Source organism: Astyanax mexicanus, chromosome 1 (genome assembly GCF_023375975.1).
Source record: "Astyanax mexicanus isolate ESR-SI-001 chromosome 1, AstMex3_surface, whole genome shotgun sequence".
Taxonomy (NCBI): Eukaryota; Metazoa; Chordata; class Actinopteri; order Characiformes; family Acestrorhamphidae; genus Astyanax; species Astyanax mexicanus.
Window position 1 is genome coordinate 85285194 of NC_064408.1, and position 26939 is coordinate 85312132.

The 26939-nt window shown below is 38.6% G+C and overlaps 1 protein-coding gene across 3 annotated transcripts in view; it reads left to right on the plus strand.

Annotated features, from left to right (window-relative positions):
- Positions 1-26939, plus strand: part of fut8b (fucosyltransferase 8b (alpha (1,6) fucosyltransferase)) — a 241257-nt gene that overhangs the window by 30233 nt on the left and 184085 nt on the right. Inside the window, exon 2 of one of the 3 annotated variants that reach the window (XM_022684459.2) lies at positions 15719-15805. The exons of the other annotated variants lie outside the window; for them this stretch is intronic. The gene's annotated coding sequence lies outside the window, so the exon portion shown is untranslated. The remainder of the gene's footprint in view (positions 1-15718; positions 15806-26939) is intronic. 3 annotated transcript variants of the gene reach the window in all.

A 26939-nucleotide genomic window follows, 5' to 3' on the forward strand; every position in this document is an offset into this window, starting at 1 on the left:
AGTATTTTTAATGTTTAACAGACTGAGCTGCATGGCGCTCACAGGAGACCAAAACAGCAAATTAACCAAAACAGCAGTAGAGTGGAGCTCCAGTTCCTCTCGAGTGCCTTCACTATAACAAGAATCCACGAACCGTATCTATTAGGTTTCAGAACTGCAGGTTCTTACAATTGCATATGTTTAAACGTGTTTAAAAATATTACTTTTAGTTATTTTCTAATTATTTACTATTAATCAGAAAAAAAATTGGTAACACTTTACAAAAAGAGACACAAATAACAGTACTTACAGCAGTAATAAACATTGTTGAACCTCTCAGCCAATCACATTGCAGGGTTGGAAATAAATGTGGTATAATGTTAATGTTTACGAATGATTTTCATAATAATGTATTGAAAAATTAATAAAAGTGAAAAATGAATAATACGCATTGAGTGGTCCAGCGGACTAAAGCGCTGCCACTATAATCGTGAGGTCGCAGGGTCGAACCCCCGCTCATGCAGCTTTGCCATTAAGCTGCCGGGCTCAGAGGGAGCAAAATTGGCCCTGCTCCCTCCGGGTGGGTAGATGGCGCTCTCTCCCCACATCACTCCTAGGGTGATGTCCACAGCACAGGGCGTCTGTGAGCTGATGTATCGGAACCGAGCCGCTGTGCTTTCCTCCGAGCGTGCTGGCTGCTCGGTAATGCTGCATCAGCAGCAGCTGGAAAAGAAGCGGTGGCTGACTTCACATGTACCGGAGGAAGTCACATGTGTTAGTCTTCACCCTCCTGGTGTGTTGGTGCATTACTAGTGAGTTGGGGGATTCCTAATGAGTAGAAATAAAATCATAAAAAAAAATAATAATACTACCCTAATTGTAAAATGTTACCAACTATTTTTAAGTTTTATTTTATCCTTTTCTATTATTTTTGACCTATTTTTTATGCTGTAGCTCTTCTTACAGTGTCAGGAGATATCAAAATTGTTTCTACTCTTGTCCTGTCTGTGTTGATAAGCTATTGAATCGTTTTCTTGTATACAGGTTCTTTTTTAAGTGCAGTAGTATTTGTACAGTATGCACACAGACACAAATACATCCACACAGAAATGCATTGCAATGTGACTGTTACCCCAAACATTCACACACAACAAATTAATTCAATACTCAGAGCATATAAATATCTTAGCAACCATCTAACAACACCTTAGCAACCACACCTGTACCATAGCAACACCTTACCACCAACACAAATATCATAGCAACCTTTTTAATCACCTTGCAAAACCTCAACAAATAGCACCTGATCCATAGCAACACACTAGCAAACACATTAGCAACCAACAAAATACCACAACAACACCTTAGCAAAGAGAAAAGAAAGTGAATTGTCACTAAACAACACCTCAGCAACAACTAACACCAACTTGGGAGCACTTTAGCAAATGAATCCTGTACTGCTGCAACACCTTCACACCCACAGAGAAATCAACATCTATACTATAGCAAACCCTTAGCAACCACCTGTGTCACAGCAACACTGCTGAGCTGCAATCACACCGGCAGGTCCTTCAGTAAATGCACTTTGTATCTTACATTTGACCTTTTTTATTGTGTGATTTGTTGATTAGATCCGCTTTAGAATGTCACTTCAGCAGTGCTGTAGCTAAATTCATATTCTCTTTATTCACCTTGTAAGTCAGAATATTATGTTACATCAGGAGAATATATTTTTTAGATTTTTTGTTTATTAAAGGGCACATTTTTAATATACATGTTTGAGAGTAGAAACAGAATAGAGCAGCTTGATCCTAAAGTTCCAGAAAGACCTCAGAGTACACAACTTAGTTTTAGACTTGAAGACTCTTTTTCCTTTTTTTTTCCATGACTGACGTCACGAAGTGCAAGATAAAAATACACATATATGTGTGTGTATGTGTGTGTGTGTTTATAAGTGAGTGTAGGTTTGTCTGGACCATGTAGGGGTCCTGTTTTCCCCTCTGAATGCAGCCTCTGTAATGGAAGGTTATTTGATAGCAGTCAGTGTAGGGGGTCCCCACTGAGTGACCCCTCACTGCAAAAGCCACACACAAAGGTTTGGTGACTAACAGAGCTCTCGCAGCAGTGTTACTGACACCATGCAGCTGATGACGAAAAAGGGCTTTTGGAGATAAGTCATGGTATTTTTACACGTTTGGGTGGTGTATTTTAGACTTCTGATGGTTTGGTGATGGTGACTGCACTGAATATAGTTAATACACTCAATGGCCACTTGGAAATACCTACAGTAAATATAATTAGAGACTGTAGTTCTGTATCTGTTTCTCTGTATACCGTATTTTTCGGACTATAAGGCGCACTTAAAAACTTTTAATTTTCACAAAAATTGACAGTGCGTCTTATAATACGGTGCGCCTTTTGTATGGATTTTACCTGTCAGGTTGTAAGGAGCAGTAAACACACACTCCGTGCAGCGTTATAGAGAGTTTCAGTGCTATACAGAGTCCAGAGCCGTGCAGCTCCGAGGCTGGAGCAGCAATAGCATTAGCTAGATGCTAACCGCTAAGCTAGCTAACTTTTTCACTGTTCAGAGATCAGTATTATCTAAATTTAGTACTTTTAATACTGCTGGAGCAGTATTATTAGAGTTAGATGCTAATCGCTAAGCGTTCCCTGTTCAGAGGTGAGTTATCGGCCTGTAAGTCTGTGCTGCTTTGCCTGGCTAGCATTAGCTAGAAGCTAAGCACTAACTCTCTCAGAGGTGAGTTTTATCAGCCTGTAATCTGCTTGTTTACCGTGTTAAAACAAGCTACGGGGGACGAATCGCTAGCTAATATCTCACTGTCTTACCAGAACACGCAGGATTACTCAGTGTAACGCTGCCGTTTAAGTTTGGGTTAACTTTACTAGTTTAGGGGACTAGCTAGCGTGCTAGCGGATAGCTATGCTAACGCTGGTGCAGCAAGCCTTAGTGGACATCTGGAAATCTAAGCTTACTGTAAATAAACTGAAGCACTTTACTCACCCAAATAAACAGTTTTCAGGAGAGGAATCTGTGTAGATTAATATCCAGCACTCGTTTGACTTTGAAAGAGCTAGATTTGTATACTGAGACGCTCCACCGGCAAGACACCCCCCCCCGCCATGGCGCCACCCCTGTTCACTTTGATATAGGCACCCTTTCTAGTGTCACTTAATGCGCCTTATAATGCAATGCGCCCTATGTATGGAAAAAATATCAGAAAATAGGCGTTCTTTGATGGTGCGTCTTATAATACGGTGCGCCTTATAGTCCGAAAAATACGGTACTTTATTATCCTCCATTCACCCTATACTTCAATGGACCAGGACCAGGAAACAGAGCAGCTATTCTTTAGGTGGTGGGTCATTCTCAACACTGCAATGACACTGACATGGTGGAGGTGTATTATATTTACATTTACATTTAGGGGATTTAGGAGACATCCTTATTTAGAGCGACTTACAAAAGCACTTTGTTGATTACTATAAAAAAGATTCATAGCTAATTTGTAGAAACTAGAATCAGGAAGATAAATCAAGCTTCAATGATGTTTTGACACTAGTTTAAAAAATGATCTTTATTTTAGGAACTAGTTTGGGAACTCTGTGAAAAGATGAGTCTTCAGTCCACGTTTGAAGACCAAGAGTGATTCTGCTGTTCTGACACCCAGTGGAACCCAGTTCGTTCCACCACCTTGATACTAGACCTAAGAAAAATAAAGATGTCAGTCTTCTGTGGGTCTTGAGGGATGGTGAGTCGAGCCAAGCCATACTGGAAGCTCTAAGACAGGGGTCGCAATTAAGTTTGGCCGCGGGCCAGATATTTTCCAAGCCATTACATGGCGGGCCACAAAAAAAAAATCAGTTTTGAAAAAAATGAAGTGTAATGGGATGGAGTGCTACAGACTAGTAGCTCTCCAGCCCAGAGGGTTGTTGAACACAGTTGCAGAACAGTCGAATTCAAAGCAGGTAAACCCAAGAAAAAAGAAAAAAAAAAAAAACACGGGATCGAACCTGTGTCCTCAGGGTCGCGGTCCAATACACTATTGCTTATAAAGAGATAGGGATCCCAAGAACGGGCTGAAAAACGAGAACGGGCGGAAACTAAAGTCACACTGAGTCAGGCAGAGAGACAGGGAGGAATGTAAACAAAAGCTCACCAGAGAAGCATTTTATTTATTTATTTATTTTCATTATCGTTCAGTGTAGTTCAAACATCCTCAGAGGCTAGATGTTTCATGCTTGTGGGCCACATCTGCTGACCCCTGCTCTAAGAGCTCTTATTGCTGATCTGGCTTTGACCATTACCATCAAGTATAAAGAAGCTGGTCCATTTTTGGCTTTGTAGGCCAGCGTCAAGGGTTTGATTCTGATATGGGCCACAGCAGGAAGCCAGTGGAGGGATCACAGCAGAGGTGTCACATGACTGAACTTCGGTAGATTAAAGATGAGTTGTGCTGCCACGTTCTGAATCAGTTGCTGGGGTCTGATGTCTCACAATGGAAAAACAGCCAAAAGGAAGTTGCAGTAGTCAAGTCTATGGCTGTTTTAAAGATGAAATATGCAAGACAAGACAGATTTGCAATATAGCTTGAGAAAGAACTGGTCATCCATAACTACACCAGTTAAGGCAGAGGATTTGTGCTTCTGTCAGTGGAGTAACCAGTGAGTTCAGCCTTTCGGCAGCCTTTCTCAAACCTAACCATATGTGGTTAGAAAGAGCAGAACGTACTCTTTCTAATCATAGTAGTTATTGCCCAGTGCGGTAAAGAATCTGCAAGAACTATATTGAGAAATACACCTTAAAAATAAGATCTCCTTCTAAGTTCCTTGTTTTATTCGTCCATTATAACTCTATTTATTTGCTCAAAACACATAATCAGTTGTATTTACATTCACATTCAGCTCTCTGAATAAATTGCATGACGTCATCATCGCCACTGATTCCTCAAAGTGTTGAAAAAAGGGATTTTCACCACAAAAAAAAAAAAAATCTTTGCAGTTTGCTTTTCCCCAACCCATATTATTTACTTCTAGTGCTTCAAATATATTTCTATGATATTTCAAACTAAATAATATCCGTAAATGACCCAATAGTGTCCACAGAAAAGTGTGAAACTACCTGCACTCAAACTAAAGCTAGGTATGGCACTATTTTATATAGTTTACATTAAGTTTACATTTTAGTAAATAGTTTTCATTGTGTGTCCTAAATAAAAGTGTTTTTGTCTCATCATTTAGTGGAATAACTCTTTATTATATATTTATTGTTATTATAAGCAGCTGAAAGTAAGTATCTATTTAGTTAATCAATTTTGTTATTAGTTAAATTGTTAGCCATATTGGTCTTGATCAATATACTGAAATGCATAGGGTGCTCTTTAATAATCTACATGTATCCTAGAGGTGTGATTATCAAGAAAAATAAATCCGCCTGATGCTCTCCATGTATCTTGTCAAAGTAATAATAAACTATGTAATGGACTATCATCAATATTCTTATGCTTTCAACTAGGGGTGGGCGATATGGCCCTAAAATAATATCACTATATTTTATTATATTTATAACGATACTCTTGGCGATATGACGAAATACTGAATTAAAAAAAAATATTTCAAGAATACAGTACTGCAGCAAAATGAATATAAAATTTTCTTATTGCATACGATATGATATGACACATCCTTAACTGAGATTTTAAAAAATACAAGAAATAAATCAGATTTGTAACAGAAGTCAGTGAGCCAGAATGGCATGATACTAAAAATGCACTCCAAATATCTTCATATATCCAGGATAAAGTAAAATAAATTATACTGGACAGATATAATCTGTCTTTAGTGGATATACAATGAGAAATAAGAACAGTGTGGATTTTTCTTTTGCTAAAAACAGTAAAAAAGTAGTACCCTGATGTGATAAATAGGGGTGGGTGATATGGCACGATATTTCAGGGTAAAATATTGTGCACGATATTGAACAATTTTGGCGATATTATCGCGTACGATACGATATGGCACACCCCTACTTTCAACTCATAAACAATCTAGTCTTACCATTACCAAAGATATCTTAGGTGTGAATATATGTAAAGTTAAAAAAAAACAAGCGCTTGGTAAAATTTTGACCAAAACATGATCAGTTCCAGGAAAATATAACAATTCTGCTTCCTTTTACATTTTAATTCATTATATTTTTGAGCAGCTGTATGGCTTCTGGAGTAAAAGAGATCAGGGCATGTATTATTATATAATTACTGTGTTAATTATTAATAATAATAATTAATAATTATTAATAATTGTTACTGTGTTATAAGACCTAAAAGAGGAACTCCAGAACAGCCTAGGGTTCAAAGGGTTAAGTAACACCTACTATGGCCACTTACCACTCACTAGGGCCTTACCCACTTTTCAATCTGCAAATTATTGATTATTGTTTCTTGTAAATGCATTATGCTAATGAAAGCTTGAGACTGAGGGAAATAACAGGAGTGTGAGATAGTGAAGTGGACTACAGAGTCTACATGGCACCTCCTGAAACCTATGCAAGTTATGGGATACAGTTATGAAACTGTAAAGAACACAGGACGATGCACACAGGACACTGTTAGCTGTTTATTTCTGCTTGTTTGACTATTCTCAGTTCAGCAGTGACACTGACATGGTAGTGTTTCTAGTAGTGTGTGTGTGTGGTGCTGGTACAGTAAGTGTGTTTGGCACAGTGATGTTGGGAGGTCTTTGCAGAGAGCAGCTCTGTGGTCAGAAAGAGGGCTAGAGCACGGCCAGAGGAACACAAACTGTGCACCAACAGATGGGCTACAGTCTCTCACTGTTCCCCAGCGCAGAGGAGCTACAAGAGCAGGGTTTTACAATGAAATGTCCAGTAAGTGCACTTCATCTGTGATTTTCTCTTTCTTTTGGTCTGTTAGACACGTGGCCAACAGCCAGATAGAAGCAGAATGGGCTGAGAGGTCAGCAAACAGGTCACCGGAACAAAGCTCTGGGTAGATAAAAGAGCAGGACATCAATGGCTGATGCCATATTATTACCAGCCTTTGTGAAAATGTGTGTATGTGTGTGTGCGTGTGTGTGTATCTGTTGAGGCTCAGAAGGATTTACCTGGCACATGCTAACTGGTGCCTAAGGCTGCCAATTGGCATAGCTTCTTCTAGGTGTGTCACAGCATATGTGTGCATGTGTGTGTGTGTGTGTGTGTGTGTGTGTGTGGTGTGTATACACAGTGGCCTTTCGCCTGCCTGTCCTTGCCAAATGTAAGAATGCATCATCATGCATTGCTTTGAACATGGTGAGTAAAAATACATGAAAAATAAAATATTTCAAGAATACTTCAACAACACATATTGTGGCGGTGGAGGCCCCTGATGCATTTCATTTCCCAAATAATCTACAGTATATCTTTACAAAAGAAAGGAAAAAAGGACAAAAGAGAAGAGAAATGGAAGCAAATGAAAAAAAAAGGAACGAAAAAACTAAACAGAGAAAAACAGAAAAGATAAGTAGACAGAGGAAATGAAGAGTAATACAAAACATGAGAAAAGAGAAGAATAAAGTGGAATAGAAATGAGTAAAAAAAGTAGAGAACAGAGGACAAGTGAATAAAGGAGAGGAGAAGAAAGTAGAAGGCGGGAGAAATATAGAAAGGACGGGAGATATAGTACTCTTTGTGAGGGGGACAATAAAAAAATGGAGGAGAAACATGGGGAGGAGAGGAGAAGACAAATATGAAAAAGAGACATAAGGAGGGGAGAAATATGAAGACGATAGAAGATATACAGAGAAGAGAGAGCAATTATGAAGATTAGAGGAGAAATATGGAGAGGTGTAGAGAAGAGAAATATAGAGAGAAGAAATATGGAGAGGTAAAGAGAGGAGAAATATGGAGATGAGAAGAGAAATGGAGGTGATACATATGGAGAGTGAGGACGAATATAAAGAAGAGAAACATGGAGAAGAGAAGAGAAACATGGAGAGGAAAAGAGAATTATGGATAGGAGAAGAGAAATATGGAGTGGAGAAGAGAAATGTGGAGTGGAGAAGAGAAATATGGAGTGAAAAAGAGAAATATGGAGTGGAGAAGAGAAATATGGAGTGGAGAAGAGAAATATGGAGAGGAGAAGAGAAATATGGAGTGGAGAAGAGAAATGTGGAGTGGAGAAGAGAAATATGGAGTGAAAAAGAGAAATATGGAGTGGAGAAGAGAAATATGGAGTGGAGAAGAGAAATATGGAGTGAAAAAGAGAAATATGGAGAGGAAAAGAGAATTATGGATAGGAGAAGAGAAATATGGAGAGGAGAAGAGAAATATGGAGTGGAGAAGAGAAATATGGAGTGAAAAAGAGAAATATGGAGTGGAGAAGAGAAATATGGAGTGGAGAAGAGAAATATGGAGTGGAGAAGAGAAATATGGAGTGAAAAAGAGAAATATGGAGTGGAGAAGAGAAATATGGAGAGGAGAAGAGAAATATGGAGTGGAGAAGAGAAATATGGAGTGAAAAAGAGAAATATGGAGTGGAGAAGAGAAATATGGAGAGGAGAAGAGAAATATGGAGTGGAGAAGAGAAATATGGAGTGAAAAAGAGAAATATGGAGTGAAAAAGAGAAATATGGAGTGGAGAAGAGAAATATGGAGTGGAGAAGAGAAATATGGAGTGAAAAAGAGAAATATGGAGAGGAGAAGAGAAATATGGAGGGGAAATGAGAAGATAAATATATGGAGGAGAGGAGAGGGGAATAGAAATATGATTTGAAGATTTATGGAGAGGAGAGGAGTGAGGCAGGTGTGTCTGTGTTTACACTATAAAGCCGTGTGTATCAGTGTGGAGGGTGTGGGGCTTTAGGGCTGTTCTGCAAGGTGATGGTTCAGGTTATAGACTCTGTTCTAGCTCTGCTGCTTCTGTTTGTACTGAGCTTTACAGCAGGCATTTTCACAAAGCAGCAGAACCGCTCCCAGATGCCTCCTCACAAATGAGCCGAGCATGAAGAAAGACTTCCTTCCTCAAATTAAACACTCTGTACTTATCACAACCCGGTTCATCTGAAAAATATAGGTCCTGTTATTATTAACCTTAACATTAACTAATTCTCTCACTAAATTATCTCCCTATCACTTGCAGATCCCCCGCACGCCTCCAGCGATATAAAGCTCTGGAAAAATTAAGAGATCACTTCAGTTTCTGAATCAATTTCTCTAATTTTGTTATTTATAGGTATATGTTTGAGTAAAATGAACATTGTTGTTTTATTCTATAAACTACAGACAACATTTCTCCCAAATTCCAAATAAATATATTGTCATTTAGAACATTTATTTGCGAAAAATAAGAAATGGCTGAAATAACAAAAAAGATGCAGAGCTTTCAGACCCCAAATAATGCAAAGAAAACAAGTTCATATTAATAAAGTTTTAAGAGTACAGAAATCAATATTTGGTGGAATAACCCTGGTTTTTAATCACAGTTTTTATGCATCTTAGCATGTTCTCCTCCACCAGTCTTACACACTGTTTTTGGATAAACTTGATTGACTTGATGGCTTGTGATCATCCATCTTCCTCTTGATTATATTCCAGAGGTTTTCAATTTGGTAAAAATTAAAGAGTGGTCTCTTGTTTTTTTTCCAGAGCTGTATGTGAAGTCAGCCACTTTTCAAACTACTGCTGATGCAGCATCACTATCATTAGAGGCAGTGTCTTGGTCTGCTGAGCTACTCAGAGCCCCTTTAATTAAATAATTAATGAGGTTTTATAAAAAGCCTTTGTATGTTTTTGTTCTGCTTTGGATTCAAATTACCAAACAATTACCAAAATGAAATATTTTACATAGATTTTATTATGATATGCTTATAATTTTTTTTGTAATGAACATTATAAAACTGTTTGTAAGACAGATTTCTGATGTACCGCAACAGGGAATATAATGCAAAGAGCATGGCCTTAAACTGCGAGAGGAAGAATAATTATTCCTCTATTATTCTGGTCTCAGAGTGGTGTTAAAAGTGGCGATCACTCCATGCCTGCCTGCATATGCCTTCATTCCTGCTGTCAGTGCAGCATCCACTGGGTATTCTGAAAGATTAGCCTCATACTGTTGATTTCTGGACCCCTTTTTTTCTGTGCTGAGGGGTGTGTGAAGACATTAAGCTCTATACTCTCTCTCTCTCTCTCTCTCTCTCTCTGTGGAGCTCATTTCCTCTTACGAGAGCAGTAAAAACATGACATTCGGCACTAACTGGCCTTAATAAGGCTTGCAGAGATGAGGTGACAGCACCAGGCAAGGCAGAGTCATTCAGGATGGCAACGCAGCGTGGCAGACCTCGGGTCCCTGAAGAGAAAGCCAGAATATTAAAAGTTTTTTTCCTTCATTAAAGGGCTCATATAGAGGTGTTGTTTGTAGTTTGTGAACCTTTCTATATTTTCTACATTTCTGCATAAATGTGACTTAAAACATCATCATATTTTCACAGAATTCCTAACAGTAGTTAAAGAGAACACAAGTAAACAGAATTATTATACCATATAATAGGGCTGCACGATATTGGAAAGATTTTACATCACAAATGTTCTTTTTTTCGACAATATATATTGCGATATTAAACAATGCAGGGCCCGTGACGTCACCGGCCCCGCCCCCACCCACACGCTGTCTCGCATCTGGACCAATCAAGAGCTGAGTCAGCGCCGAGCACTCAAAACCCGAGGAAACAGCAAAACAACAGTAATCGGCCCTTTAATCAGGCATTTAAATGGCTTTTTAAAACATTTTTCAGCTGTAACTGTAAATATCTGTGCAAAGCTGTGCTGGACACAGGTGCACAGCTTTCAACATGTGCGTTTACAAGCACATGCCCAACCATGTGGATGGAGGCCATGCGGTTACCTCGTTTTTACTCCTGCCCCGCCGGCACTTCTCAGGCAGCAGCAGCCTGTCACTCACACAGACACAGAGACAGCACTGTGTATCTACTTCTTGTTTCAAGAATCAAAACATTGCAACATGACGTGTTTGATTTAATTGCCTTTAGTGACATCACAATGATGATGCTTAAACGATATATCGTGCAATCCTACCTAAAACATCATCAGATTTTCTGAAAGTAGTTAAAGAGAACACAGGAAAACAAAAATATTATACCTGGTCATTTATTTACTGAGGAAAATTATGCAATATTACATATTTGAGAGAGGCAGTATGTGAAGTTTTTGTTTTCAGTATCTGGTGTGACCCCCCTTTGCAGCAATAACTACACACCGGCTTGGATTAATTTTAGCCCATTCCACCCTACTGAACAGCTTCAACTCTTAGATGATGGTGGGTTTCCTCACATTAACTGCCCCTTCCTGGTCCTCCTGGTCCTTCCACAACATTTTGATTAGATTAAGATCAGGGCTTTGACTTGGCAATTCCAAAACATTAATTGTCTTGCTGTATGACCCACCTTCTCTTGAGATTCAGTTCATAGACAGATGTCCTGACATTTTCCTTTCTCTGTTATAATCTAGAAAACAATGCTCTATCAATTATGGCAAGCCATCTTGGCCCAGATGCAGCAAAACAAGCCCAAACCACGATACTACCACTACCACCACCACCACCATGTTTCACAGATGGAATAAGGGTCTCATGCTGGAATGCAGTGTTTTCCCTTCTTCAAACATAACACTTTTCATTTAAACCAAAAGGTACTATTTTGGTCTCACAAATCATTATTACAATAAACTTCTAACTTGTCCATGTGATCTTTAGCAAACTGCAGACGAGCAGGGGCTTTCTCCTGACAACGCTCCAATGTACACAATAGCAGACTCATGGACATTAACTTTAACCAATATCAGAGAGGCCTTCAGTTGCTTAGAAGTTACCCTGGGTCCTTTGTGATCTCTAGACTATAGCACACATTTCTCTTGGAGTGACCTTTATTGGTCGACTACTCCTGCGAAGGGTAATAATGGTCTTGAATGTCCTGAATTTGTACACAATCTGTTTGACTGTGGATAGGTGAAGTTCAAACTCTTTATAGAAGCTTTTGTAACCTTTTACATCCTGATGAGCATCAACAGTTCTTTTTCTAACATCCTCAGAAATCTCCAAACATGTGATGAGCAGACTTTGATAGATCCTTGATCTTTAATTAAAACAGGGCGCCTCCCCCTCACCTTGTCATCCCTGTTAGTCCATTGATTTATCTAATTTTAGGTTGTGTATGGAAATCTGATGATGTGTTTGTTCATAACTATGCAGAAAAAATAGAACATTTTAAAAAAGGTGCACAGATGTTCAAGCACCACTGGATTTAATCTCAAGTAAATTATTTACTCCTCATTTAGTATGCAAAGAATACTGAAAAAAAGTTTAAATCATAACTGATATAACTGATGCTATCCTACATTTTTAAAGCTGCAGTCTTTAAGATCATTTGGCATTAATGTGCTTCTGCGGCCATTCTTGGAAAGCCTAAATCAGAGGTTCCCAACCTTTTCCCACTCACAGCCCACTTAACCCATGCATACCACAGGACAAGCGCTTCACTAAGATGTGACTAGTGTAACTAGCTCTGCCTAGGTCATGTGACTACACTACATCAAACCAGTCAATGAGCTTGTCCTAAACAGGTTTTGTTTTGCAAATAAATGAACTGAAATGATCTGTCACATCATAAATTACGTTATACAGCTCTGGAAAAATAAGAGACCACTTAAAAATGATGAGTTTCTTTGATTTTACCAAATTGAAAACCTCTGGATTATAATCAAGAGGAAGATGGATGATCACAAGCCATCAAACCAAGCTGAACTGCTTGAATTTTTGCAGCAGGAGTGGCATAAAGTTATCCAAAAGCAGTGTGTAAGACTGGTGGAGGAGAACATGACAAGATGCATGAAAACTGTGATGCATGAAAAACAAATATTTCTGATTTCTGAACTCTTAAAACTTCTTCTTTGCATTATTTGAAGTCTGAAAGCTCTGTATCTTTTTTGTTTTTTTTTCAGCCATTTCTCATTTTCTGAAAACAAATGCTGTAAATGAGAATATTTCTATTTGGCATTTGGGAGAAATGTTGTCTGTAGTTTATAGAATAAAACAACAATGTTCATTTACTCAAACATATACCTATAAATAGCAAAATCAGAGAAACTGATTCAGAAACTGAAGTGGTCTCTTAATTTTTTCCAGAGCTGTATATTGAAACATTTTGAACTTTTGGATCAATTTTACAAATGGATCGTTAAAGCTGAAGTTTATTTTCTGTCACTCTGTCCCAGAGTCAGATTTAGTAAATAAGCCCACACAAATGTCATAAGTGGACTATATTTTAGGAAGAATGTAGGATATGGGCCCTTTGAGTGATGTGTATTTGATTGAGAGTTAAGTGGATAGGGAATAGTGATGTGCGTGAGTGTGTGTGTGTGTGTGTGTGTGTGTGTGTGTGCCTCTCCCACTCGAGCACATCTTTTAATAGATGCTCTAGTGAACAGCATGCCACTGCTGAATACTCTAATTAGCTTTACCTGCTGTGGACATTATTGAATGCCTATTGCCTATGTCAAGACGTGTCAGAGGGCTCACACTGCTGCATATCAGCTGTAATGAAGTCATTAGGATTAGTCAGGGGCAGATGATGCGGCCGAGAAATGATCCTGCGCTGTATTGCGATAATAGGATAGTTATCTCTCAGAGTGAAGTCAGTGGGACAGTGTGTGAGTGTTTAAACAGTGCATTACACTGCTGAGGAGTTCTTTTTAGGGTGATTTTACACCAGCTGCACCAGCTGGTTCACTACATTTGGGCAAGTATGAAAGCTGCCTAGAGTACCGATCTCTGGTCCTCCTGAAATCGGGGGTTAGGGGTTTGCTTTTATCGAGCAGACTTTGTTATGGACGTTGCAGGTGTGGAAGCTATCTGCTCCTGTTGCTGTGTGTGGGGTTATGTGATTGGTTCCTTTCCTATGTGACTGCTTCAATGTATCACATTACTTTCTTTTCCATCAGTATGTGCCTGATTAAAGCACACTTTGATATGACCGCAGTGAGGTTTCTACAGTGGCTTGCAAAAATGTTCATACCTCTTGAACTTTTTCCCATTTTGGGGAAAAGTTCATTTAAAATTTGCACATCAGTTAAGTAAAACAGAGCCAGTTCTAGCCTTGTGTAAAGACAATCAAGCTAACATCTAACAACTACTGCTTAGAAGAGTAAATTGTGTTTAGCTGGTTGACAATGATTCATTGGTTCCCTCAAGCTGCAGGAGTCGAAAGTCAGATTCCACTCCAGAAAACCCACGGGCATCACTACACAGCAGTCCGAGCAGAGCCAGAGGCCCTTCCCTATTAGAGACTAGCACCATGCTATCAGCATATATTTGGAATTAAAAAAAAATGTGATAGCACTGCTCAGTAATGACAAAGTCCAGGCCTATTTTAAATACTGTACAGTAATTTATGAGAAATAACATTTAAATAAAGATACAGTGGCCTGGCATTATTAATCTCTAATGTAAAAATAAATCAAGCATCAAGTCATTGTGAAGCCCTTGCTTTTTTTTTCAGTTTATAGAGAAGCGTTTTCCAAAGTCCTGAACTGGGGGCAAATGTGGCCCGAGGACAGACTTTACTCAGCCCTCAGAATCATTTTTAAATAAAAAAACATCAGTGGCCCACTGGCATGTTGCTGGGATTTCTTTTAAATGTTTTAAAGATGCATCGGACTAAATAATCTGTTGTAAGATGTGGATCTTTTCTTTGTTTTCATATCCTGCCACAGTCATTGTTCTAAAAAAGAAATTTAGATAAATATTGTTCTGGAAGTTTGTGTTTTTCATATTTGCATTTTATTACAGTTAAAGGACCATTAGGAATTATAGGTTTAGTTGTAAATGATAAAATGATCAGGAAGTATCATCGGATATTAAGAAAACATGCTGAGTGGAGGCACTGGCAGCTCTTGTCAGCAGGGCTTCAGCCCATACATTACTATTTTAGGTGTGCAGTCCGTCTTGGGTATCTGTGTTTGTTTTTGCCTCTGACTCTGCCTGCTGCTTGTTCCCCAACACTAACTCCACCCCTGAGGTTGCCAATACACAACAGCGAGTGTGCGGTGCTGCAGCATTGAAGCTAGCAAGCAGGACTGATTTAGCTGAAACCTCAGCTGCTTCACAGCCTAAAAAGCCTCAGCATTTAAAAAAAAGCTCAGTGAAGAGAGAACAAAAAAACAAGAGTGAATATTGACAGTAAGTTTGAAAGGTACTGAATGCTTCTTTAAATTATTTATGAATAATATTTTTGGAAACAGAGACTGGTACTTAAGTATTTCAACATAGTTCAATCTGTCCACCTTTAAAAAAAAGTGTGGACACCCCTGATTTAGAGATTACTTAGACTGGCAGTTAGCATCATGCTAGTTGCTGACTAAAATATTAATTTGAGTTTTAGTAACATTTTGTCATTGTGTCTGGTTATGGATGAAGTCCCACCCAAACAGCAAAAAGAGCAAATCAGCTTGGTGAGCCTAGTGGAGATCTGTGCAAGAGCAGCATCCAGAACAAGCTGAACTATCATGTTTGTTTGTGCGCTTGTTAGAGCAAAACCCGAAAAAAAGTTCACAACATCTTTATCTTGTCTTTTATTATTAGGTAAAATATGTTCTTTATACAAATGGGTATTTTGACCTTCAGTTATGAGTATTTTGTTCTTTTTTAATTCATAGAGAGCAGAGCCTGGTCTTGTGTGACTGGAAGGACCTGCCTGGAGGTGTTGCAAAGATTGTCGCCGAGTGAACAAACTTGCCAGTAAGGTAAAAGCTTCAGTTTACATCTGTGTTTCTGCTGCTACTGTATCTTCACTGTGATGTTATCTTTAATGTGAAATTAATCAAGACATATGTGTTGACTAGTTAATATGTGAAATTCAGTGTTTTTCACTGCGCAGCTGCTCAGATAGAGCTGCTATTGTGGGGAATTTCAGTCTCTGCCTCCTCAAGCAGCTTTTGTAGTCTTGCTTTTTTTCTGCCACATTGTTTTATTTTTACATTGTTGTCCATCTTCATGTGATTTACATATGAAAATTGCTACATCTGCAGTGTAGAATAAGTAACATGCTCTGAACACTGCCTGCTGAGTAAACCAGCACCAGATACACACCAACGCACCATATGTGAGGCATTAATCTCACAAGGCTGATATGGGCTTCTTATTCCAATCTCTATTCCTCTTTAACTAGTGCAGCTCTTCTATTCTATTCAGGCCTGCTTATTTAAAGTGAAACAGGGAATTCCAATGAGAAATCAAACCCATCTTCATCTGATCTCTGTCTGCAGTACAATACTATCCAAAACTAGGGGTCGGAATCACAGGGCATCTCACGATATTGATTATCACAATACTGTGATTCTGTGTTGCTCTGACAATTCACTACGAAACTTTCTGAAGAGGATAAATTACTCCGAAATAAGTAAATAGCAGGAGTTGTTTATTTATTGCTGTCAGTTTCAAAGGAATTTGACAACCAATATTCTTTACCGCAGGTTTGCACTATTTTTATGATTAGCGCCACCACCTGGAATAATAAAACAGTAACTTTAGTAGGTAAAAATGGTGGGTTGTGGGGATGGGGGGTCTCAGGGAGTTTACAGCATTGTATTTTCTAATAAATCTATCTAAATTTGAAGCCACATATCAATAATGTACTGCAAATTTTGAAATAGGTGGGGAAGAAGTTGAGTCTCTGCTTTTTTTTTTTGTTTTTAATTTGTTGCATACATTAAAACAGCACGATAGTTTGCTGTAAAATTGGATAATTTGATAATGCTAATTTCTGCTAGTCTTGCTATGGCTTTCTAGTATTATGTTAGGCAGCACTTGAACTAGGGCTACACGATATATTGTTTAAGCATCATCATCGCGATGTGCACATGTGCAATAGTCACATCACAGGACTTATATTGAATTTATGAGATATATTTATACTAATTGACATCTTACTATTTATTTTGTTGCAGTCATATATTTCAGAAATTAATACAAAAAAAAACAACGTTTTGTTATATAAAAATACGCAGAAATATTATGTTATTATTTTTGGGCTACATCACCCACTCCTAATGGTGGTCATGCAACGTGACCAGTGACCAGGCCTTGCTAATCATACTGGTCATCTAAGTTGGTCATGCTATTAAACCAGCATGGTCAAGCTTGGTCATACTCGTTGCTCAGCTTGAGCCATGCAATCTAATGGAGGAGCTTGATTATGTGTAATTAACTTAATATTACAGGAGCAAAATCTAGATTTTTTCTGTTTACCATTTATCTAATTTAACCCCCATTTATTGCCAGCCAAAGTTTTATAATAAAAATAAAAAAAGGCCAGTACAGTTCATATATTTGAATAAATACAGACAGACATTATTATTATTTTTAATATATGTATATATTTTAATCACATAAGTTGTGAAGTCTTTTCTCAGTGCTTAGAAACGTTTCCCAGTGGAAAATGCAGACAGCAGAAAGAGCAGCAGCAGGTTAAGCACTCTCCAACAAGCTAAATAGTAAGTGAGAGGCGTAACACACAGAAAGCAAAGCTAAGCTGACCAAGCACAGACTTCAAAGATGTCCCGGCTGATTGGCTACATTTAGGGTAAGCAGGAAAATTTAATAAATTAGATTTTTTTTTGCACAGATTGCTTTAACCTACATTTTGAACTTTCAAAAGCAAACTAAAAGGCGGAACTCAAAAGCTCAGGAATCAACACCCTGGGAAAGCTTGTAAAGCAGGCTTGACCTTGACAAAGACAGCGGCCTACATCCACCTCCATTCCATAATCCTCAGTTGTTCATGGCCTCCGCCGGCTAATTAAGACACCCTGCGAGATGTTTATCTCTGTAGCAACTTTCTCAGCAGATAAGTCCTGTGTTTGGGATTAACCTGGCAGCGCAGGCTGAGCTGTGAGTTAATGCCGGCAGGCTGGACCAAACCCCGCCGAATCACATCTCTGTGTTCAACGCTGCTGAGATTACTGATCCCTGAGGACCAAACATCCCATACACTCTCTCTGAAGTGGGAGCTTTAAAAGGTCCATATCATGAAGTAGACTTTTCTCTGCTTCCCTGAAATCAAAGAGTTTAATGTAGTGAAGTAGCAGTGTGTTCTTAAACTCCCAGAATGCACTCTGCACCGTCCAGGCCATACAGCCTGTATATGGAGTAGAAGGATGCAGAAACTTTTGATTGCCATTTAGATCTGCCTAAAAGAAGTTTAGCTGCTCATTAATTAAAGTTATATAGGATGTTTCAGTAGATTAAAAAACTGCACAATTAAAATAGACAGTGGTCAGACTTATAGATAAGAAGATAATACTTCAGATAGTTGCCATAAGTATAGATTATTCCACAGTTAGTTAGAGGTGTTTTTATGAGTGACTTTAATAGCCGGTAATGCACTGTAACTGAAGCTCTCTATGTATTACTCCGCTATATAGAGGTAACTTAGCATGGATGCAGCGCTTACAAACCAAATGCGATGTCATTATACACCACTGAGAGCCGCTGGATCCCATAGCCCCACAGTGCAGAAACACCATGTCTCCAATAGGTGGCGCAGACAAAGACCCAGTTCCACAAATAAGCAGCTACAAGTAGAGCAGCACTGAAACTATTTTAACTTGTGGAGAGTTTATAAACAAAGAGATCAGATTTTCTCGTCCACTTTAACTCAAAATATTTTAATTAGGCCTGGACAATAATTCGATATCGGTATTTATCGCGATAAGAAATGTTTCAATAACGGTGATATCATTTTTGTTGTATATCGATATGTATTATTTACAGAATCTGTCACGGACAGGCGTTTTACTGGCGTCAGCTCGCCGCACAGCTGAACACAATCAGCCTCCGTAGCTGGACTATCTCTGTGCGTAATGATGTAATCACATAGGCACGTAGCCAGATAGGCTAGGCTAGGCTAGATTTGGCTAGGCTACGCTAGGCTCGGGTCCGCTACGCATCTAAAATGCCTCGCGCTGGAGCCAAACGGAGCCGGGACGAGCGGATCCAAGGCTAAGGTAGGCTCGGTTCGCATCTGAAATGCTCCGCGCTGGAGTGGAACGGAGCGGAACCAAGCCGAGCCTAGCCTAGCCTAGCCTCGGGTCCGCTCGGTCAGCCTCTGGTCCGCTCGGTCCACCCACGGGTCCGCTCGGTCCGCCCACGGGTCCGCTCGGTCAGCCTCTGGTCCGCTCGGTCCACCCACGGGTCCGCTCGGTCAGCGGTCAGTCGCGGGTCCTCTCGGTCCGCCGCGGGTCCTCTTGGCTCCCAGCACGGGACATTTTTGATGCAAAATGAATGCCCCTGCCGCTTCCACAAGTGATCAATTGAAGGAGGGAGGTCTAATTCAGTGGTGAGGATTTGGTTCAACTCTCGAAGGTCTGCTAAACTTCAGTTTGCTGCGAATTGTGCCGGAGAGTGGAGCCGACCAGCAGCGGTAACGTTAAAACATCTAATCTGTTCCACCACCTCAATCAGTTCCACTACATACAATATTTTCCTTATACTGGCTGAAGCACTTTTATAGCTTATGTTGTAAGTTATTTAAGTTATTTAAAGTTTATGAATCCTTTAGGTTTGTTTATTTGACGGGGATATCATGTTCCTTTTATGTTTATAAAGAGTTGTATTTTGGCTGAAGCACTTTTGTAGCTTATATTGTAACTAAGTTATTTATAGTTGATAAAGCCTATAAGTTTGTTTATTTGACTGGAAAATCTTGTTGCTTTTATGTGTATAAAGGCTTCTTGTATTCTATATCCTAGTTGAAACACTTTTGTTTTGATCTGTTAAATTTGTTTACAAAAGAATAAGAAGCTCTGCTTCTGTCCTAATTTAAAGTTATTTTTATTGGTAATAGTTATATAGGCTTATGTTTGACAGGGATGTCATGTTTTTATTTTGCTATATGCAAATAAAATTGAGCATTGATTTATCTTGACTATTTTTTATTTCTTAAGTATTATAATGTTTTCGTGAAAGGAGGTTTCAAAGACTTAAATAAAATTTTCAGACAGTAGTAGGTACATATTTCCATTGCAGGGATTATTCGCAGTTTTCTGTGGCCTTCTAAGTATTTATATCGATATCGAAATTATATTGTATCGACCGAAATTAAGGAATATATCGTGATATGAATTTTGGCCATATCGTCCAGCACTAATTTTAATAAACAGTGATAATAAAACTGTGCTATAATTAAGCAATAATACACTCGAGGTTTGTGCTATAATGTGTAATATTGGCACTGCTGTGCTGATCTACAGTACTTGGCCTGCGGCCTCGTGCCTACGACCGCATCACAGCAGTGCCAATATTACATGTTATAGCACGCCCTCTCTTGTATTTTTGCTTAAATAATGTAAAAAAAAAAAGAAAATTTGAATCTTTAGTGGTATAGTGGTATACAAATCAAGTGTCCTGCTGCGTCTATTGTGAGACATAATTAAGCCATAAATATTTGAGCTGTTAACACATTTGGCCAATTATTTATGAGTTACTTTGGAAGGACATAAAAAATGTAAAGTTGAGAAATCAGTTCATCAGTTCGACTGTTTTTGTAGTATTGGGAATGACAGTGTTTTAGGTCTAATAAAGTGGAGAGTTGCTGTAACACTTGCTGAGCACTTAACTATTACCTATCTAATTTACCTAAAGTCGAGAAAAAAAAAAAACTCTGCTAAACAGGTCAGATACTGTATTCTCCTTTGCTTAGTCAGTAGACGTTGTTTAGGAGATCTAGCGTGCCGGACTTTCTGAGGGAAAGATAAGGCAGGCTGCTCTGATACGCTGGGCTTTGCCTAGAAAGACAGATTCACCAGTCTGGCCTTTAAGCTCAGGAGATTAGGACAAATAATCAAAGGGTGTTGCCAGTGATTAACTAATATGTGTGGTAGTTTAGAGAGAGGGAGAGAATACTGTGTCTGTGTGAGTGTGTGTGTGTGTGTGAGTTTGAGAGAGTGTATTAATGGAGTGTGTCCATGTGGAGTGGATAATCGTTCCTTGTGCTGCTTTCTGTAGTCGAGCGCTCTGAAAGAGTGTTTTGCCTTTTAAGCAAACAAGTGTTGAAGCGTGGAGAAGGAAATTTCAGGCTTTTAACAAAAGCCCTGTCCTAAAAACCCTTTTACTCTATCTCTCTTTCTCTCTAGCCTTTTTCTCTTTTTTTCCTCACTTTCTCTCTCTCTCTCTCTCTCTCTCTCTCTCTCTCTCTCCATACACAGACCAATGAGAAAATATACGACCCACAGAGGACACTGGTAGAACAACTGAGCCCAAAAAGAAACTAATCAGGATGCTCACTATGTCTATTAAATTTACTGATTAGGGCTGTGTATTGGCAAGAAATTTGCGATACGATACATTTCTTGATACTGGGTTCAAATTAACATATACAGCTCTGGAAAAAAATAAGACACCACTTAAGTTTCTAAATCAGTTTCTCTGATTTTGCTATTTATAGGTATATGTTTGAGTAAAATGAACATTGTTTTATTCTATAAATAAAAATATTGTAATTTAGAGCATTTATTTGTAGAAAATGAGAAATGGCTGAAATAACTAAAATGATGCAGAGCTTTCAGACCTCAAATAATGCAAAGAAAACAAGTTCATATTCATAAAGTTTTAAGAGTTCAGAAATCAATATTTGGTGGAATAACCCTTTTTAATTAACCCTTTTTGATTAACCCGTTTTTAATCACAGTTTTCATGCATTTTGGCATGCTCTCCTCCACCAGTCTTACACACTGTTTTTGGGTAACTTTATGCCACTCATGGTGCAGGAATTCAAGCAGTTCAGCTTGGTTTGATGACTTGTGATCATCCATCTTCCTCTTGATTATATTCCAGAGGTTTTTAGTTTGGTAAAATCAAAGAAACTCATCATTTTTAAGTAGTCTCTTATTTTTATTATCCAGACCTGTATATTACATCAATATATTGCAATACTGTAAGCAAGGAGATATATCGCAATTTTTTTATGACGTTTTTATAAAGTTCTGCTCTCTAGTGCGGGGTTTAAACACTCAGTCAAAATCAGCACAAGATCAACTACTGTCTGACTCTAATCTTTACATGTCAACTAATAATTAAAAAATTATACTGTGTTTTGTAAATGATACAGTATCGCAATACATCAATATATTGATATGTATTCTTGCATCCCTAGTTGTAAATAATGTGATACTGCACTTATTATTTGCAAGTGTCACCTCAATAGAGTCATTATCAATAGGCATTATCAATATGCATGAAAATTGTGGGTTGCAGGAGTTTCACTGCTTGAAATTGCTTGGAAATGCAAAGGATTGCCACCATCTTTTTCTTTGTCTAGTTTTTGGGACAAGCAGCACAATGCATCCCCATAGTTGGCACCTGTGTGAGTAGATCTCAGCTTGATCCCGAGACCTGTGTAGCTGTGGCGCTAGCAGACTGCTAACATTTCACAGATAAAGTACTTTTTCCTCACTAATACTTCTCACCTTATCCGAGCATCTGTTGTCTGGGCAGTCTGGCCTTTTCTTCCTGTTTGTTTTACGATTTGTGACCTGGCCACATGCTTTTGGTGGCTGTAGTTGGTTTCCTGCAGCCATGGATCAGCCTGTCAGAATAACAGAAGGAGAAATTGACCCTGTTGTCGACCCTACACTTGATCAAGCTCCATCACGCCAGGTATATTTCTCCTACCGAAGGAGATTTGTGGTTTTGTACTCTCTGGCGGCAGAGCAAGTAGGTTTTTTAATTTATTTCGTTTTCTGTCCAGCACAGACTTTAGCACGGAAAATGCCTCCGCCGTGCTGCAGTTCATTTTGAACATTATTTTCTTGGCACAGCTTTATGTAATAAAATATATGAGAGTGGTATTGAGGAAAGGTGGCCAAAGTGTACTGAAGAACACTGAACAACAGCATGTATCAAGCAGACAGCTTATAAAGAGCAGTTAAAGATCCTGCCCACAACAGAATCAATATCTAACAGAATAGAGTAACTGAATAAACCGCATAGAAACTGTAATCAGCTGATTGGATGCTGTTATTAGACAGTTATTCCATTAGCTTAATTTATTTCACTATTTCTGTGTTTTTTTTATCCTCCTAAATCCTAAAAGATAAAACACTGAGAAAAATCAGCTTTTTACTAGGAAAGATGCATTTAAAAAGCAGAAAATAACAACGCCAATATTCATTTGAAATAAACTGAAACTTTATTTTAACTTTAAATTAAATGGATATTCTTCTTTTTGTACAGGTACACTAACTTAAACAAATGCAGAAATACAAACAGCAGTATTTGCACTGTGCTTTTGTTGTATTGCACTGAAACAGTAAATAAATACAGCCCACTGCAGTAGACTTATAGGAAAACTCATATATTAATGCAATATAACTCAAATAATCATACTGACCAGGGAATTCTGATCATTAGCTGCTAAAAATGTTTTTGTTGTCAAACACGTAAAAAAGAGTTGGTGTGCTTCAAATATACAGGGGTTCATTAATTGCACATTGCACCAGTAAGAGCAGAGTGTGAAGGTTCAATTATCAGGGTAAGAGCACAGTTCTGCTCAAAATATTGCAATGCACACAACATTATGGGCGACAAAACAGAGTTCAAAAGAGGACAAATTGTTGGTGCACGTCTTGCTGGAGCATCTGTGACCAAGACAGCAAGTCTTTGTGATGTATCAAGAACCACATCCAACAGGATTAACTGTGGACGCAAGAGGAAGCTGTCTGAAAGGGATGTTCGGTTGCTAACTCGGATTGTATCCACAAAAAAAATCACGGCAGAATTCAATGAGCATCTCAACTCTCCTGTTCCATCAGAACTGTCCATCAGGACAATAAATTTTTGTGGTCTAAAACCAGGTGTTTCAGTTTTATTGTCCAACCCCTGTATATATCAAGTGTTTGTTCATTAGGTGTTTGTTGCTATATTTGGTATTTGAAAGTTAACATATGCTATAATATTATACTATTGTTGTTGTTCTCATGAACAATAAGTGACTGAGTAAACAAATAAATAGTGTTTCCAAGGTGGCCACAATACATGAAAAGAAATACAAATTTGGACAATAGTTAAAAATGTTTTTTTGGAGCATTTCTATTGGGAAATTTGTCATGGAATTTTAACCATCCAAAAAAAAAAAAAAAAAACGCTGCAAGGTACGTGTTACAGCTACAAAGTAAAAAGCAGAAATGGAGATACATTTTTGAAATCATGCAGCTATATCATCAGATGCATAGACCTACTTATCTTTCCTGACTTTACCACATTAAATACAAGAACAGACTGTTCACTTGGTGCCTAATATATAGAGCCCACATACTGGCAAATGCTGTTGTAAAAAACATTATAAATCATTTCACCTCTCAGTGGTTTTACCCTGTGGCTGCAGGGTATAAAAAAAGCAGTTATTTTAAGATGAGGTAACATGTTTAAATTAAATCAGTTATAACTGGTTTATTACTCCATATATATTCACGCCAGGTTTTCAGGTCACCTCATCTCAGAGCATAACAAACTGCAGCTCACAGAGCAGAAATGCAAGAAATCTCCTATGTGGAGCTCTTTAAATTATTGGATGATAAAAAAAAAAATCTGGATGTGTGATATAAGGCTGGTTGCCATGGAGGCTCTTTTTGATGAATCATCTCAGATATGCAAATCAGTTATCGTTATCCGAGGAATGCTCAAGCATACATTTTTTCTTACACAGTGAGTTACACTTGGCGTGTTAGCGTCAGACGGAAATGTACTTTATATATATGTAAATTTATGGCTGATTTCAGTTCATTTGCACCGTCAGCAATAAACAATATTAACCTTTTTTGAACTGCAGTAAAAAAATGTAATTATGGTTAATTACGAGACATGGAAATATAATAGCTTTGAGGTCATTTTGAGAACAATAATTCCAAAGTGTATTTAAAACCTAAACTAATGTTTCTTTGGTCAGCTATTGTAAATATCAGTACAGTTTATTTTAATGAATAATTAGCATAATAGAGAGTGGTGTTCTCAAGCAGCTTGAACGGCAGGGGCAAAAAAATATAAATTGAAAATTTCGACAGGCCAAGGTCCAGACCCATTGTAAACTTGTGTTATGATTCAGTGCTATATCCTGTATGGTTGTTTGAACCACAATGAAAAAATATAAAACAATAATAAAAAATGCCTCTCTGGCCAGATTTTGTTTACGTTCCTCCCGTTCTCGTGTTTTTTCACGGCGTTTCATCAGTGTTTTTTTACGGACGCGTCCAAATTCAGTAGCCGGAGCAGCGAGACCGCAACCCAGACAACACGGGTTCGATCCCGTGTGAGGAGCGGTGTGTTTTTTTTTTTTATAATTTTTTTCCCTACCGCGTCTGCACAGATATGATTGGCAGAGGAGAGCCTTTTTGGTGATCTTACACCACACGTGACTGGTCTGTGAGTTTACTGCGCCGCAAAGCACGTATACAATTAAATACTTCTCAGTAGTTTATCGGTTTGGGTCCACATTGGACAACGTTTGGGTCCAGACCTGGACCGCGGTCCGCCTATTAGTGACCCCTGATCTAGGGCCTGTGTATTCTATAGAAGGTGTGGCTTCTATAGAATCTGGCTTTTAAATGACAAGAAAGTATTTTTTTAATCAAATACAGTTTATCTCATAGTAAGGGCACCTGTTGGGCACTGCATTGCATTAATCCATGCCATCCAAATGAATACCATGATCTCTTTGGAGAAACCAATTCAGCACCACATCCCATTTTCTCTACTAGAAAAGGCATCCTTTGGGACACTGTGGCATAGACCCCTTTTTTCTACTGAAAGAACAGCAGAGCACCCATAGATGTGCATTCATTAAAACACTTGATCAAAATGTCTTGATGCACATCATCAAGCACACAATTTATGGCAAGAAGTGGCAGCCAGTAGGGCACTATGTCACTATGATGAATCAGTTTGGAGGGGACAGATTTATCAAATGAACGGTATCAGTATCCTGACTTAATCATCTTAATATACTCATTTAAAAACAGAGTGCTCTGGTAAGTTTGTTGGATGTAATAGTTTTTCATAATTGAACAACATTTAAAAATCAGTGTACTCAAAAACACAGAATTGTGTATTTATATTACGCTGAAAAGTACTATACCCCATGCCCAGTGCAATTCCACATTCTGAACAGAGAAATATTCAAATCCACAAATCCCCCAGTCTTACAGACTGTCACTTTAAGTAACCTCTTTCCCTTCCACTTTTTTTAAAACATCATGGCATTTATCACAATAAGCTAAAATATCAGAGAATGACTTTTTCTTCCAGCATTGTTGAGCCCTAGTGCCTCGCATACCTCTGCTTTCTCCATTAACAGCACCGCTTCCCGCTCCGCACTTTACACCACCTATTCTTTCCACTTTCAGATGATTTTTTTCTGGTTGCCTGCCTACTTGCCCTAAGCCTCTGTTCTGTTTTCTTTATGTGCGATTGACGTGTTATTCAGGTGCTGTATTTGAATATAGAGCACTGTGAATATGAGTGTGTGTGTGAGTGTGTTTCTGTGTGTAGGAGGGTGGGGGTGTGAGCGTGGGTAGGTATGGGTGAGAGTGCATCTGTGTGTGAGTGTGTAGGTGGTCGGTGGTGTGTGGGCATGGTTGGGTATGTGTGACAAAATATGTGTATGTGTGTGTGTGTATGATGTGTGTGTGTGTGTAGCTCATTGCTTGCTGCAGGTGAAGGTGGTTTTACAGGCACTGCGTGGAACTTTCAAAACACTCCCACTGACTACTTTAGTACAAACAGATTCCTTGTACTTCACTTACTGGCCACTTTATTAGAAACCCCTACCTTGTACTTCCACCCACTGGCCACTTTATTAGAAACACCTTCATTTTACTTCCATTCCAC